Source organism: Lichenostomus cassidix, chromosome 4A (genome assembly GCF_008360975.1).
Source record: "Lichenostomus cassidix isolate B80296 chromosome 4A, HeHo_3.0, whole genome shotgun sequence".
NCBI lineage: Eukaryota > Metazoa > Chordata > Aves > Passeriformes > Meliphagidae > Lichenostomus > Lichenostomus cassidix.
In genome coordinates this window covers 10,711,322-10,726,848 of record NC_139485.1, presented here as the reverse complement: position 1 = coordinate 10,726,848, position 15,527 = coordinate 10,711,322, and the positions used below count along the sequence as shown (strand labels likewise).

The 15,527-nt window shown below is 38.8% G+C and overlaps 1 long non-coding RNA gene across 1 annotated transcript; it reads right to left on the bottom strand.

Moving 5' to 3' along the window:
• Positions 1-54: 54 nt before the first annotated feature.
• LOC146437464 (uncharacterized) lies at positions 55-6,798 on the bottom strand. The gene is made up of 4 exons (XR_014852243.1): positions 6,340-6,798; positions 5,434-5,477; positions 3,410-3,523; positions 55-2,423 (listed from the first exon to the last, which is right to left on the bottom strand). It is a non-coding gene; the product is annotated as an uncharacterized LOC146437464 (long non-coding RNA).
• Positions 6,799-15,527: the final 8,729 nt, after the last annotated feature.

Here is a 15,527-nt window from a genome sequence, read left to right as displayed (position 1 = left end):
AACATTTATTTATCAACAAATTTTTTTCAATAGCTATGGTTAGAAGTAATTTCAGGGACAGCAATTAAACACACAGAGGCAAATAACTTGTCTTATGTGCATGACAGTTCCTGCCAGAGCTGAGAGCTGCTTCTTCCACCCAGCACACACAGCCACTTCAGCACCGCTCTGGGAACTGCAGGGTTGGTCAGCAGGGTTGGCTCCTAGACCCTTGCCAGTTTGGGTGTTGCTCTGTCCTAATTTTCCTTACAAGAGGGCGTCCTTCTTCCAAGACTTCCTCCTCTCCTACTGAGACCACAGCCAAACACCTGCTGGGTACCACTCCCCTGCCAGCTGTGACCTCTGCTTCTCCCAGTGTCACACTGAGGCCAGGACAGTCTCCTTTGGTGCATATTTCTGCATGGCTCTGCAGCTTCAAGCTACTGTGCCCTATTTGACACATGGAAGAATAGCAACGGTAAGGACATTGCCCATTTTGTTCCTGATTGAGTAGGAGGTGTCATTCCTGTGCCATCTGGGTGGAAGAGAATGTCTGCAATCATCAGCAGTTCCCAATGGGTACAGGTACAGAACACAGCTTACTGATGTTTCATCTGGGTTTACTTTGAAATGAAGAGAGCTTTTCTTTAAGCTGATTTCATTTTTTCTGCTTTAATGAGTCCTTCCAAGAAATTTCCATTCTTTCATGTGAATTGAAATCCAGCTGTGAGAGCTAATGATATTACAAAAATAAATATGCAGGGCAACACTCAAAATCAGCTTAGGAACCAGAGAGCGTCCGTAACCAAAACTCAGAAGCTTTACATGTTAATTATTAGTATCTTACAATTAAATATCACACCAAGGGAAGGTTTACTTACTCAGTCTGTTTAAATTTTAAATGAAAAGGCTTAATTACTAGGGGTTATGGATATAGTATTAAAATTACATTTTAAAAAATGTTGGGGAGCAATTAACTGAAAATCCTTCAGCCTAGTTCCATAGCTGCACATGGGGTCAACACCTTTGCCATTAATCAAGCCGGGACATTTGCTTTCCTAGTTTTTCTCAGGGCAATGGAAGCTGCAGCCTCCCTTGCTCTAAACAAGTCAGCCATTTTTACAGTGTCTCACACTGAACATTGCAATTATTTCCTGACATTTTCTCTTGCCTTGTGCACTAAATTCTTTAGGCAAAGCCTGCACTGACCTGGATTAAGACTGCAGGATTTGCCCCTATGCCTCACTTCTGAATAAAGAAGGGTTGCAGCCTAAATCTTCTCTGGGTGACAAGAAGATTGTTTCCCACACAGGTTTCAACTGAAGCAGGCCTGGAGCCCTGGCTGTTTTATTGGGTTTATCTGGTTTTCCTGAAAGCAAAAATATATGGGAGGATTTCCAAAGCCACAGAGAAATCTGAATACAATCCCACCCCACCTTCTACTACTACCAGCCCACTGAGGAAAAGACTCTTATCTTCAAATTAAACCTGTTGACTTTACCCTCCAAGTCACAATTTTTTGAGGTGTTTTGCTGGAAGATCCTGCAGCACATGAGTATGTCTTCAGGAAACATTGATAAATATTTCTATTGGAGGACTCACATTTGGCTAAATTGTCAAATTTGTTCAGTCTGTTCTCTGCTCCAAGTTCAGTTCTGGTACCATAGGATGTTGGATAAATTTCCGTATTTCCAGTGACATAGTATCATCAGAACCTTGCCTACAAAGAAAGAGCGATTTTGTTGGGGGAAAAAGAAGGAGAATAATAGGCCAGGTGTTTGAAGAAAAGACAAAGAAACAAGCACAGTAGGGTGTTCTGACTCACAAATCTGTATTGAGAGAGAAGTATTCACGAAGAAAATTAATTTAAGAAGTATGTAGTTCAGGTTTTGAGCCCATAAGTTCCTTTCAAAAACAGATTAGTGATTAAAAACTTTTTTAGTCTAGCAATCTCTTAAACAATTAGCACAGTAATTGGAAAGGGACTACAAATTCAAATCTAGATGGACATAAAAGAGTTTCCCCATAGAGCTTTGCCTTGGTTTTGTGGGTAACTGGCATGCACCTGCCTTTACCATCAGTGGGACTGAAATACTGAAGAAGTGCTCTGAATAGGGATACAAATGCCCCAAACAGTAATGCCATACAAATTACTTAATTCATGTAAAGTAGAAGTAATTGTATTGATTATGAATGTGTGAGTGACTCCTTTATTTCAAGTTATATGAGATGTAAACCACCAGCTTTCAATGGGGTCCTCACTGCAAATTTGCCAACCATAGAGTGGGATGTTACTTTTTTTTCCTTATACTGAGCAATAAATCCAATGCACTGCCATTTGGAAACAGAGATCTGCTGACTTTAAGCTAAACCAGGTAAATAGGAATTTCTCTCCTCCAGCCAGGTAATAATTTTGCTCTGCTTGTTCATCCTGTGAAAGAAACCTGAAATAAATAAAAAAATGAACATAAGGGAGAAAGATTCCCAAACTTCAGATGTTTTTCCTCAAACTAGAACTTTTCTTTTTCCTTTTTGCTATTATTGTCATAAAACACCATGGATCACCAGATGAAGCCTACACTGGCAAAAGAAAAGAAAAAGAAGGGAGAGGGAGAGAGAGAGAGAGAGAGAGAGAGAGATTGTGCACAGTGTGTCCCTAGCAATATAATTACCTAACAGGAATGTCTGAATTATGGCTTCCCAGGAAGCTGTGTGAAGAACATACATGTAGGGAGAAGCCTGTGAGAATACACACACACCTGAAGCCACTGGAAGGTTGGGATGAGCTTGCAAAGTCACACTGGTGGAGTAATAAAACTTTTACATTAAAAATTTAACTGACTGGAGGATTGTTATTTGGGTTTGGTTGGGCTGTTGGTAGGGTTTTTTTATAAAAACTACCTTATCAGAAATGACCTGCAGAAAAACTAGGACAAAATATCTGATGTTACAGATAAAAACTTCAGCCTTTGGTGTGAGCAGCATAGTGACATTATTGTGAACTAAAGCAGAAGCAGACTAGACAGCTTGAATTACAGTTTCATCTGGTTCAAAAGGGTTGCTAGTAAAATGTATTTAGGTGATCTGCTAAAGAAAAGAATACATTGCATTTTGTAAGTACCCAGTCACAGCTAGAGATTTTGACAAAAGTTGACTTTCACACACAATTAAACACAATAATTTCAGTTTTCTAGTTTCATAGAAGCTGATCCACAGACTGCCCTGTCTCCAGGGTTATTTTGTACTGATAAAAAATCACGGGATTAATGTTTGTGAAAGAAGACAAGAAAGGACAGCATTATTATAGCCTTATTTTCTATATATCCCAAAGTGAATATAGGAAGAGAAGTGAAGCAGGCTGAAATGTTAATGTATGAGAAGAGCCTGGAGACACTCTCAGCAGTAAGATATCAGAACATCTCAGTCTTACCTCTGTTTGTGCTCTCTCAAACTGAACTAGTAGAGAAGTTGCTGACAGCAGCAATAAAGTTTTCAGGTGATGTTTAGCAGTGGCACTGAGTGCATTCAGCTTCTTTGTACTGAGCTGAGTAAAGAGAAGGCAAAGCAGTGAGGGGGCTGCGTTTGGAGGACACAGGAGTAAATGGGAGAGATTCTTACTTGGTTCCCAGCTCAACAGCAGGGTTTCTGCCTTGGGACTGTGGTGAGCTCTGAGCCCAGCCCTGGCTGTAAAACAAATAACCTTCCCCAAGCAGAGTGGATGGCAAGTGCTGAGGACTGCCAAGACACAGCCTTGAAGACAATAAAAAAGCAGCACCAAGCATTGCTAGAGCATTCACAAAATTCTCAGTTTAAAAAGAACTCAATCTGCATCTCAATTTCTCATCCTGAGTGTAAGAGAAGGCAGGAGAGAACCTCATTTATTATTTCCAGCACAGACATGGCCATTTCTATTGACTTCTACAGAATTTTATTTTATGAAATTTATTTTATTTTATGCCATTTCAAGTATTTTCAAGACTAACTGTTCTTAAGGCAAAAATGCATGATTAATATTTGAAATTATCCACAGCCTTAACACTGGAGTGTTCAGCAGTTTTGCTTGTGGAAGAGCACTTTGATGGGAGAAATAAAAAGCAGGGAAGGCCATTCAAAAACCCCAGTCCTGTGCTTCTTAGACATGTATATCTAGGGATAACATACCTGACAATTAAATAAAATTTTGATTATTGTAGCAAATCTAAAAGCACCCTCAAAATCCCCACTGCTACTACTTAAAAACTAGTAATTCACACCCTGCTTTTGACTAGGTGGTCTCCATTCACTGTTAAATCTTCCTGACACCCACAACAGTGCTTCTTGCAGAACATTCCTGTACGTTAGGAATGACCTAAAATAAAGATCGATTTCTAGACTGAAAAACAAACAAATGAAAAAGAAGAACAAGAAAACACCTAACTCCATGCATACCAGGCAACAAAGGCCTCAGCACCCTGTGGAATGAGAGCCACAGATTGCCTAAATTAAAGCTAAAGCAGCTAATGAGAACATCTAACCATACTGAACTGAGCCTTTCTGCTTCCACTGATGTATACTGTGAACAGCAGAGGTTTTAGAGATGTTAATAATTACTGTCATACTTTTGGTAGCCAGTAAGTTGGGGTTTTAACTGGCATGTTCTCCAAAATTTAGAAATGACTATTCACTGTAAACATATTTTTCTCCTGAAACTGCCCTTGTGCCAGGAAGCTAAGCCATGTTAGGCAACCCAGAGTATTATCCTTCACTCCCAGAGCTTGCCAGTGTTATTTTGGGGTTCTGTTTTATTTAGGTTTGTTTGAATCCGTAATTGATCAGTTAATATGCCTTGCAAAATGCATTTTAAAAAGCTAATTTCAGAAACACAACTCAACTGAAATCATGGCTGCATGATAATAATAAAACAAATCTACAAAATTACAGTCTTAGATAATTCCTGCATTATCTACAGGGGAGAAGTATGGGAGTTGTAATGGGAGAATATTGTTTCTCTTCTTTAAAGTTTAGAAGGTATTACATACAGACTTTGCAGTTTGGCAGCTATACATCAAAACAGACAGAAAACACTCTGTTCTCTGCTACTATTTCAATATGGAAAGGTCTCATACACAATGCAACAGATTCACAGCAGGTCCTTAGAAAATATTGTACCTTTAGTACCTTTGAGTAAACAGGGGACTTTAGAAGGAGAAAAATGAATACAACAAGCAATCCAAACAAATTTTAAAATAATTTCACGAATGGTTTCCCTTTCAGAAGGATAAAAAACTCTGGCTCCTCTCTAAAACACTCAACTGATAGCTTACTTATTAGACAAAAATTAGTGTCCATTCAACCATGAAAAAGACAAGCCATTATATGCTATAAGAGAGATCAAACTGACATCAGCTACTGTACATCTTGACACTTACTACATAATCAAAGTAAACTTTGCTATATGTGTCTGATCTAATGTACCTGTCAGTTATCACTGTCTCTGCTCAGATGAGTTCGTGTGTCACCTATATACATGGGACAAAACAAATAAATAAATTGCAATGCTATCTCTTCAAGCTGCTCACACAGTAAGGGGAAAGTGCTTAGTATTCCATAATGGAGTTAGGAGTAATTTACTGAGAGATAATTTCTTTTGGACCTAAAATCTCCTACCTCCTGTAGAGCAGACAAATAGAACTATCTAACAGGAAATGGGGCATGATAATACTGCTCTTTAAATAGAACTAACAAAATGGAAATACAATAGGCATTACAAAATATACAGCTAACAGTTATCAAAACCTTTGATGTTTTTATACCTATTTACTGCAAGAGATTGTATTAGCTGCTCCAGCCCATTTTAATACAAGAAAAGTTTAACATGTTTTTTTTAAAACACTTAAAAAAAAAGTTAAACCTGTAAAGAAGTACTCTCAGGTATCTGGGGAAACTGAGCATGAGCAGGGAAAGCCACTTGGTTGATGAAATAACAAAGATTTGGCAATCAGCTCCAACAGTGGTGAATGTGATGATCTATAATTATTAGAGTTCTGATGGTTTAATCATCCAGAACTAACCTTCCTGTACCTGAACAGAGATGCAGCAGGGTGCAGAGGCTGGCACACTCACCTGGGACTTGAAAGACATTCTACTTCTGACTCTGCCCCTGCACCTCCACATGTGCTAGGCAAGGCACTTCTCCATTTGCCACACTCTGCCCTGTCTGCAAAGAGCAATGTCCTCAGGGAGAGGAGCACCACTCACCCTGCTGCTTTGTACAGCACAAAGTGCTGCCAAACACAGCCCTCCAGCACAGCCCCAAAGAGAGTAACCAAGGTCTTACTGGACAAATAAATTTGTCAAGTTGATTTTTCAGGGTCATTTTACCTTTTTGTTTTTTTGCTTTATACACATACATTTCTTTCATTGTATTCCTTCTTGATTGCATATCTTTACCAAAATCATCTTGGTTCTGTCCTCTCCTGTCCTTTCTCTTTCATCTTGGGTCCAGTGATACCTCTCTAAACTGAAAAGATAAATTATTCAGGGATAAAATTTTGTTCCTATAACAGAAAATTAAATCACTGCAGCTACCCAAATCCAGCTTTGCTCTGCATCCTAGGGTCAAGTTGAATCTCCAGCCACCAAGAATGCTGCTTTATAACAAATTTTTCAGGGCACTCTGTGCTGAGCTTCTTTCCAGAGCATCTCTTTTGTTCTTTTGGCTGGTGTCACTTCCCTCTCAGGGAACTTTTTCAGTACAACAAAATATTTATCAATGCTGAATGCTCTGTGAAGTAGAAGTGGGAAGATTCTCTTCAGTGGAAGATGTTTAAAATATTTCACTTTCCAAGTAGCTCTGTGAATACAGGGAAGAAATGCATAACTTAAACACAAGGAGTTACTGACCCAGAAGTGATTAGCATTAGTGTAAAGCTTTCAGACCCTTTTTCATCTTATTGATTCTAAGCAGAATAAATCCGTAAATGATAATAGGGCTCAATTTAAATTACCTACAGCAAGTGCTGCTTTTCAGCTCTCGTCAGACAATCATGCTGTTCAATCAGCTCCATTCTGTATGTACAAAGCAAATTAATGTGTATAAAACAGTCGTAACTCAGGCCAGTTTTCAACAAAAGAATCTTTTATGTCGCACACAACTGCCTTTTATTGACATGCTTTTAATTCAGCTTATAATGCTATGTCCATATTCTACCTAATTATGGGAGAAAATTCATATATCTTTCAAAATACTGACTATACCTTTTCCTTTTTAAAGTACCCAGAAACTTTACCAGGGTAGGGAATGATGTTCTCAATTAAGCTCAGATTTGTTTAGAAACACTGAAAGGGCACAAGAAGGCAGTTCTGAGCTCATGGCAGCCAAGCAACGTCTCAAGGACAAATACATTGGTGCTCTGAATCAGCAAGGCCAGCTCCTCACTCCTTGAATCCAGTCTGCAAATGTGCCTCCCAAAGCCAGGGAGAGGGCACTGCATATGAGGCATCGATTGAGAAGCCTCCAGTCTGCAAGAATTCCCTCTTAAGCAATTTGTTTCTGTTTCAAAAGGCATCTTTTGTGTGTCTTTCTTTACTTGTGTTGCTCAGTTTACCAGGGAACAGGCAGCCAGGATACTACTTCTTTAAAGAGAGAATTCCTGGGACAACAGAAGCAGCAATAGCAGGAAACAAAGAACTAAAGGCGAGCTCTGGAAAATACTTCTGGGTCAATCCAAGACATTTGGCCCATGGGATTATCTTTGAGAGGGCAGCAATGCCAGTGGTGGGGGAGATTACTTGCACTTGTCTCTGCCATTTCCAGCAGGATGGCTTAGAGAGAGCTAGTGGGGCATTCTACACAGATGAAGGAGGACAGAGCACAAGCCTTTTATTTCCATTTTGACATCACCAAGTCCAGACCTTGCTGAGGGTAGAAAAAAATCCTGTCGTCAACTTCCACAGCCTTTGCAATAAAGCCTCAAGCTAAGACAACAGCACATACTCTTCTTTAAGAACCATGCATGCCATACCATGGTTACCAGCAGCAAAGAGCAAATAGACCCAAGGCTAAAATCAACTAAACTGTGGACATTGATTTTAACATGGGTAGAACTCCACCTCAAGGATGTACATTGACAATTACTCAATTTTATTGCCAAGCTCTTCTGACAGGTCTGGGCTGCGTTGACACTGCACATGGCACTCCCATTTAACCTTTTGCTTTAAACATTTTTCTATTAACCAGTCACCCCAAACACAGATTAAGGTGAAGGACATGAGTGCAGCCACTCTTAGGTATACACAGATGCAGCAAATAGCTGGGAATGCCACAGAGAAAGGCAAGTTCTTCAGAAGAGCATAAATATTGCTCCTGATCAACACATACAAAAGGAACCTGTAAATGATTCAGCTACACTTCCCACCATACAAACACACTTGCCTGGCATTCAGATGAGCAGCTGGAGTATGGTAGCCAATGCTCCCACTCAGGGCAACAGCTCTCTCCAGGAGTGACCTTCCCTTCCTCTTTCTTCACTTCTCCTTTCTTCAGGAGTTTGTCAGGCACTGCAATTAAAAGTCTGTGAGCACTAGAGGAGTTAAAGTAAATAGACGTTTAATCTCTCTGGGGAAATATTTAAGAAGCGTACCCAGATGTATTTACTGAAGATTTCACTAATTCAAATAAATCAAGTTAAAATTACAGACTAGACTGGCTATTAGTTTTCTGAAAACCTTTCAATTCAAAAAAGCAAATGAAAATGGTAAGTTCATTTGTCCTTAGCTTTTTGACTGGGAGCAGAGCTGACATTGATGTTGTGGTGAAAGACATTAGTATTTAACTACTTGAAGAAATTCACATTACCACAGTGTCCTTTTAAATTGCTGTACTTATGTTCGCCACATAAGTTGCTATTAGCAACTGTAAAAAAACAAAAAAACACCCCTTATATTACTGTCTTGAATGTAGCAATGGTTTATTCTACTAAATTCTTTGGACCTTTCTTCACTCAATACTTGAAATAGAATTAAAATACTATCCCTGGAAAAGAACTTTTTCTTGCAAAGTGTATACATCACTCACTGTAAAAACTGACTTTAAAAACTAGTGTAGCTGACAAGTAATCTCCAAGTTTTACATCATAAAGTAAAACAAGTCCTTGTGAGAATATTGACTTGCCCCTTAAATGTCACTTTCTAGCTTTTAAGCTAAATAAAAGCACATTGGTAAAATCATTACATTGAAGTGATTTTGATTTCTCTGAAGCATGTGATAATTCCTGTTTGCCCTCCGACACTTTATTTGCATATCACTTTTCCAAATTTATATTACCATAAAGATCTAGAGGAGTAGACTTTAGATATTGTACAATTGAGGTTGAAGCAAACATTTTCTTTAGAAAATACCAAACCCTTTGAGATAATCTGCCTTAAATATTTAAGTAATGATTGTCTAAGTGAGAATCCTGATGTCTAAGGTTGATGTTTAAAACAAAATAATTTTTAAACATCTGCTTTACTAAAAAAAAATGTGTCTAACATTCTGATTTGGGGGGCTGAGCTTTCCATTCAGGTAAATAACATTCTACTGAAATAAACAAAGTCCTTATTCCTGAAACAGTCACACTCAGCATTAACAACAGAGTGGCAACACGGCTCAAATTTTTAAAAAAGCAACATGCCAGTAGATTCTCATTTTACACAAGAGGGTCAAATTAACAACTCAAACAGAGGAAAGGTCAAATCTGGTAGCAGTGTAGTATTAAGAAGGAATAAAATAATTAAGTCAGGAAGAAGGTTAGAAGGTCCTGCTTTCCTTTCAGCTCAACATGTGTCAAGATCCACATTAGCTCAGAGCATTGTGTTTCCCCCTCTAAGAACTGGGCAGTAACACCTCTCAGACCTGCAGGAATGAACATAGGATCAACTGGCTTTGGTACAGAAGCAGCTTTGCTGCTCTATGCATACTTAAATACAAGTATCTAAGTAACACAAGATAAACAGAAGCCTCAGAGGATGGGATTCTTTCACTGACATCATTATGAAATGCTTCTCACTGACAGCTTATATCTAAAAATTTAGCTAGTCTCAAAATTTCCCTTTATGCAATTTGCAGCCTAGTGCCCTACAGCAGCACAGAGTTCCATGTTCCATTAGGCTCCATTTTCAATAATATTCTTTATAGTATTTTAGTCAGGGGGACATTGACTCACTGACTTGTTGACTAACTGGGGGGAGAAACAAAACAACAGTGACAAGAAGAGGAATCTGAATGGCAGAAAGTTGTTCACATCACGTGCATCCAGCAAGTGAGTTTATCAGTTTGGAAGACACACTTTTCCATCAGAGCCAAAATACTTTACTAAATATGTTAAAAGTGCCTTCAGGAATAGGCTGAAATACTGCTGGGGCTTTCAGGTCTTACTTTAAAGCATCAAATCCTATTCTGTGGAGTTAAAAAGTGATCAAAACTCCTTCTTCTCTTCCACAAACACTCTTACCCAGACCACCTCCAAAAATATTTTTTAAAAAATCATGGCTGGCCTCAGATTCTTCTAAATTCTTACTTTTTTTCTGGCAGCACTGCTCAAGTTAATTTTTGTTGTCTCAGCAGAACAGATCCTAGATTTCCATGCTTTTCTAGTTGCAAAAAAATGCTATTTTCTTCTGGAACAGAGGATCTAGGTTTGGTTCAGTCACTACATTAATTCTTCTAATGCATTCCAGGTCTCTGGAGACAGGTGGTTCAGGATAGAGAGAGATAAATATAGCTGTTTCTCCATGGATCATTCTGTTGCCTCAGGTTTCCAAATCCAAATTAAGTAGTTAATGATTTATGTATACACTGAGCATTAGCATCTTTGTGCCACGTTAGTCATCAGATCACAAGTGGCTCTAAAGAGGCTTTAGTCAAACAAATGAATATTAGGTTGAATGATTCAGCTCACTTCATGTAAACAGTTCCAGCATGTTCACATCGATCACCACTAAACTGCACAGAGGCAGCAGGTTCAGTTGTAAAGCTGAAGGAAAAAACCAACACTATCAGGAGCAGCAACAAGCCCCTGGCTCATCTTTAAATTCAGGTTTTATCACATGGATATGCCCTTCTCCAGATGTATCACCCTGCAAGCACTCACTGTGAGGTAGTGTTTTTATTAAAGCTCCACTGATGCCATTATGAAATTGCAGGACTGTGTCTCTTCCTTTAAAGATAACTCAGTTCCAATGGCCACAAGAAACCCTGAGCCTCTAAATGTATAACCAGAGGCCAGATATATTTATGCATACATGCAAGTATTAATGATTTTTTAAGTTAGTTCCTAGTGCAGAGATTTCATTTGGACTTTTTAGACAGTGAGTAGGCAATACAGGGCAGATGTGAATTCTTCATCCTCACCAAAAATTCTGGTTGTACATTTTGCTCTTTAAACCAAAGTTTCCTCTGAGGGTGTTGGGTTGGCTTTTCTCTTTCTCAGTTCTGATCCTCAAGATGAATCATTTTATCACCTTCACATTGTCTTCACTGACAAGACCAACCCTCAGGAATCTCTGACTCAGGAAACCAGGGTGGAGGAATGTTGGAAAGAAGACTTTCCTTTGGTCAAGAAAAACTGGGTTAGACATCACCTATGCAAACTTGACATCCACAAGTCCATGGGCTATGAGCATTCTAGTAATGAGCAGGGTTTACTCTGCAACAAGGAAAGCAAAATTGTCTCAAAAATAGAGTTAACTTACAGGGATGGCCTTACGAATAAAAGTTCAGAGACAACTTGAATAACAGCAATTTTTAAGGTTAAATTAGCTTTGCTTTACAGATTCAAGATCATTACTGCAAATGGTTTGGCCTGACCAAGTAGAATAATTAAATTTCAAGGAAGGGAAAGGTTACACTTTTTTGTTTGTTTGTTTATACTCTGCTTTAGACAAAGTGACATCAGAAGTCCTTTAACAAAAGTGCTCCTCAACTGTATTCCCAGTCCCACATTGACAACAAGGCAATTCTCTGAATGCAGAGAAGATAAATGGTGCTAATGTCACTAAGCAAACATGACATTTTTGTTGTACTGTGATCATAGATGAGTCACCAAGTAAAATGATTAATCACAAATCAATGTTACTAGGCTCATTTAGAGATGATTCTCCCTTCACAAAGCAGGTAGAAGCTCTAAATTTATAGGCTAATGCGTTTATTCTAGCTGTAGCAGTCTCGTTATTGGTCTTAAGCATCAGAGTCTGCAGGAAATTTGTGTGCAATTAAGCTAAAGTGATGACCTCCTTATACACATTTTGGCACTTTTTTATCTGACAGTCTGTTGTGCAAATATATAAATGAATTGAAGCATTACATAGAAATTACAGCTAATGCAATACTGAGAAAAATAGACATATCCCCGAACTTTAATACATATGCCAATAAGGTATCTCGACCATAAATTACACTCATTTTATCAGTCTGCAAATGGGTTTATCAGTCAACAAATGGGTTTGTGCTAAGATTTTAGGCTGCTTCATTTTTGCTTGGCTAACATTTGTAACTTCTACAAACAGTTTTATGACCTAAATTGTTTCAGAAGGAAGTGCATGGATTCACGGAGAAACGTGTTTAAGCCAAACACACATTGTGAATCCTTTCTATTTGGTAAATAAACTCACCTTATTTTAAAATTATGCAGAAAAAAAATATTCTTTCAAACTTCACAAATGCTTGCTAGCACCATAGTGCTTTTTCCCTCACTTTGAATTTCATAAAATTAAATAATCACAAAGACTCACGCATTTTTTATCTGCCTACTGAATTAGTCAATATAAATTGTGGCTGAAGTGATCATTTCCACCTACAAAGGGTAAAAGGTTGTACCAATCCTAGACATGATAGGCCCTGGATCCCTCTACTACCCAAGAAGGACTATTCCAAAGCAGAGCTGGCTGAACATCAAACATGATTTAAAGAACATTAAATAAGTACATGACAATTTGGTCAACTTTAATATACAATTATACTTCCAGCAGGGAGTAATTAGTTGAATATAAGAAATATACTTGTGTCTTTAGTGAAAGTCTTTAGCACCTTAATCACAAGTTTTTAGACCCCCCTAACACACAATGGTTTTGCTCTGTTCAGAAGTAACAAAGAAATGGGATACAGAGGTCCCCAAACTGGTCTATGCTCTAGAAGATCAAAGAGGAGTTGCCAAGTAGAACCACCCAGGAGTTGTGAGGTCCTAAGCAAAAAGAAATTAAACTGCTAAGCAGCTGACACTGCTCTTGCCAGAAAGTACCAGCCAGGCAGTGAACACACCACTGTGCTCCAGCTTTGGAACAAGGTCAGGAACAAAAATCTCTGGACACACACAAACCTGCCCTGCATGAGGAGCATTTATTGCTCATCACAGTTCTTGAATACTTCCAGTGCTCTTCCACATCATGATTGGTGCACTGCATCTTTAAATAGTTCTGGAATACAGGAGATATCAAACCCACAAAATGATCCAAGCTATGTCTAGAAGATGCTGTCCATACCTGAAAACTGACCAGCTATTAAAACGAACTCGTTTCACCTCTTCCTTTGCTCCTACTAAGCACAACAGAAGGTAAAACAAAACCCTGTGAGCAATTATTTATTTCTACACTGAACAAAGAAAGAAAGGACTAAATCAACTATCTATTAACAGACTAAGAAAGGAAAGAAATACCATGAAATGAGAATTACCCAAATAATGAGGATGGTCTATAATGAATTAAAAATGTGTTTTCATCAACCCCTACGATGAACTGCCATGTTGAACTCATATGCTCTCAGAAGTATAGACAGGAACTATGTGTCAAGAAAAACAAGACAGCTACGTGGATATAAAGAGCTAACTGCCACATTTTAAATATCTTTACTCTGTGATCATGATTTAAAACTTCATTGCCTTCTTTCAAGATTATCTGGGCACACATTTTCCCTAGAGGAAATACCCTACAATTAATTTTAGAATCTGCTACTGTTTTTATGACAGCTACTGACACAACAGAGGATTGCTCTGCAGTCACATACAAGTGCTCAAAGCCTTCCAAGTTCTGCTTGAACCATTAAAAGCTTGACTTCCAAGAATGCACCCAAGATTCCAGGGAAAACTCCTCACATGCTCTCTGCAGTTAAAAGTTAGTAAGCTTTTTGAAAGGTAGCAATAACTGTCAGACAAGCAAAGAGAGAAAAAAAGACACTACAGAACAGCTCCCTTTGAAGCAGTACTTTCCTTGCTCCAAAGGAAGCCCAATTCAGAGGTTATTATTAAAAAAAATAAAGGTAGTCAAGCTGCATCTTTTCTGCACTGCCTCCCAAGGATAGACTGCTATGTACATTATGAGACTCAGCATTACAAGGTGGCTGCTTGTTTTCTGTCATCACCTAATATTTTCAAGTGCAAAATTCTCAGCCCCCAGTGAGGAAGACTGAATTCAAAAGAGAGACCAGGAAATTTAAACAGCAACACAGTGCATACAAAAGTTAACAATAAATTGGAGTGCACTTCCACCTTCCAGTTGCAATAAGCAGGACCAGGCAAGAATTAGCAATCACCATGAACAGAAAAAGATAACTTTTCCTTTGGTCACTGGAAATCTTATTACCCTTAACAGACAGACCCCTTTGTCAAAAACAGCATTAAGAGGAGAAGCAAATCCCCCTAGCATCTTTTTAATAGGACGTAACCGAATAAAGGAAAGTGTTTGTAGGAAAGCGTTTTTAGGAAAGCCACGCTGGCAGCTGTAGTCTAAAATCCAGTAAATGACCACAGCGCTCCCCCTGGTGACAACAGACGGGCCGAGGGACCTGCCGTGACAATCAGCACAACTCCAGCATCAGCTACTGCAAACGATCCTCCTTCTTGGAGAAACTGTGTAGCAATACAGCAGGTGATTCCACTGAAATAGGATTAGAAAGAGTAATGCCACGATGAATTTTCATGCTTAAGCTCCAGGAATGTGTTCTACATTATCAGAAATAAGTTCTTGCACCAGTGATGCTGCCAGGTGTAAGTCACTGCAGCATGGAGGAAAGAGCATGAAATGAGGTTTCAGAACAGAAATGTGGATTTGGATTTAAATTTGATTTCAGCGCTAGAGAAACAATTTACAATGGATGAATGTTCTAGAAGGCGGTTAAAAGAAATGTTTTCTATCCAGTAGGGCACGGGATCTTTAGGAGCACATACAAAGGACCTCAGGACACCAAGATGTAACTAGTTTTGTACTGGAAAATGTTTAGATGACGTGTACAATTCAGGCAGCATAGTAAGAGTGGGTTGAGGAAAGTAAGCCCATAGCCAATGACACCTTCCCCTGTCAATCAAGTAAGGCAAGCTTATCCATTTGTTTTGCCAGTGTGGAAATCTTCATTCAAGCTTGTGTCCAAACAGTGTTTGACCATCAAATGAAACTGTCTGAACAGTGGCTACACTGGAGAAAGAAATGAAGAAATGCTTAAGGAGGGTTAATAAAAGATTAATAACACGCTGTGTTTGGTTGTGCCCACATGACCCTGGTGACAGGCAGCTGTTTGCCAGCAGATCAAACTCTCCCATGCA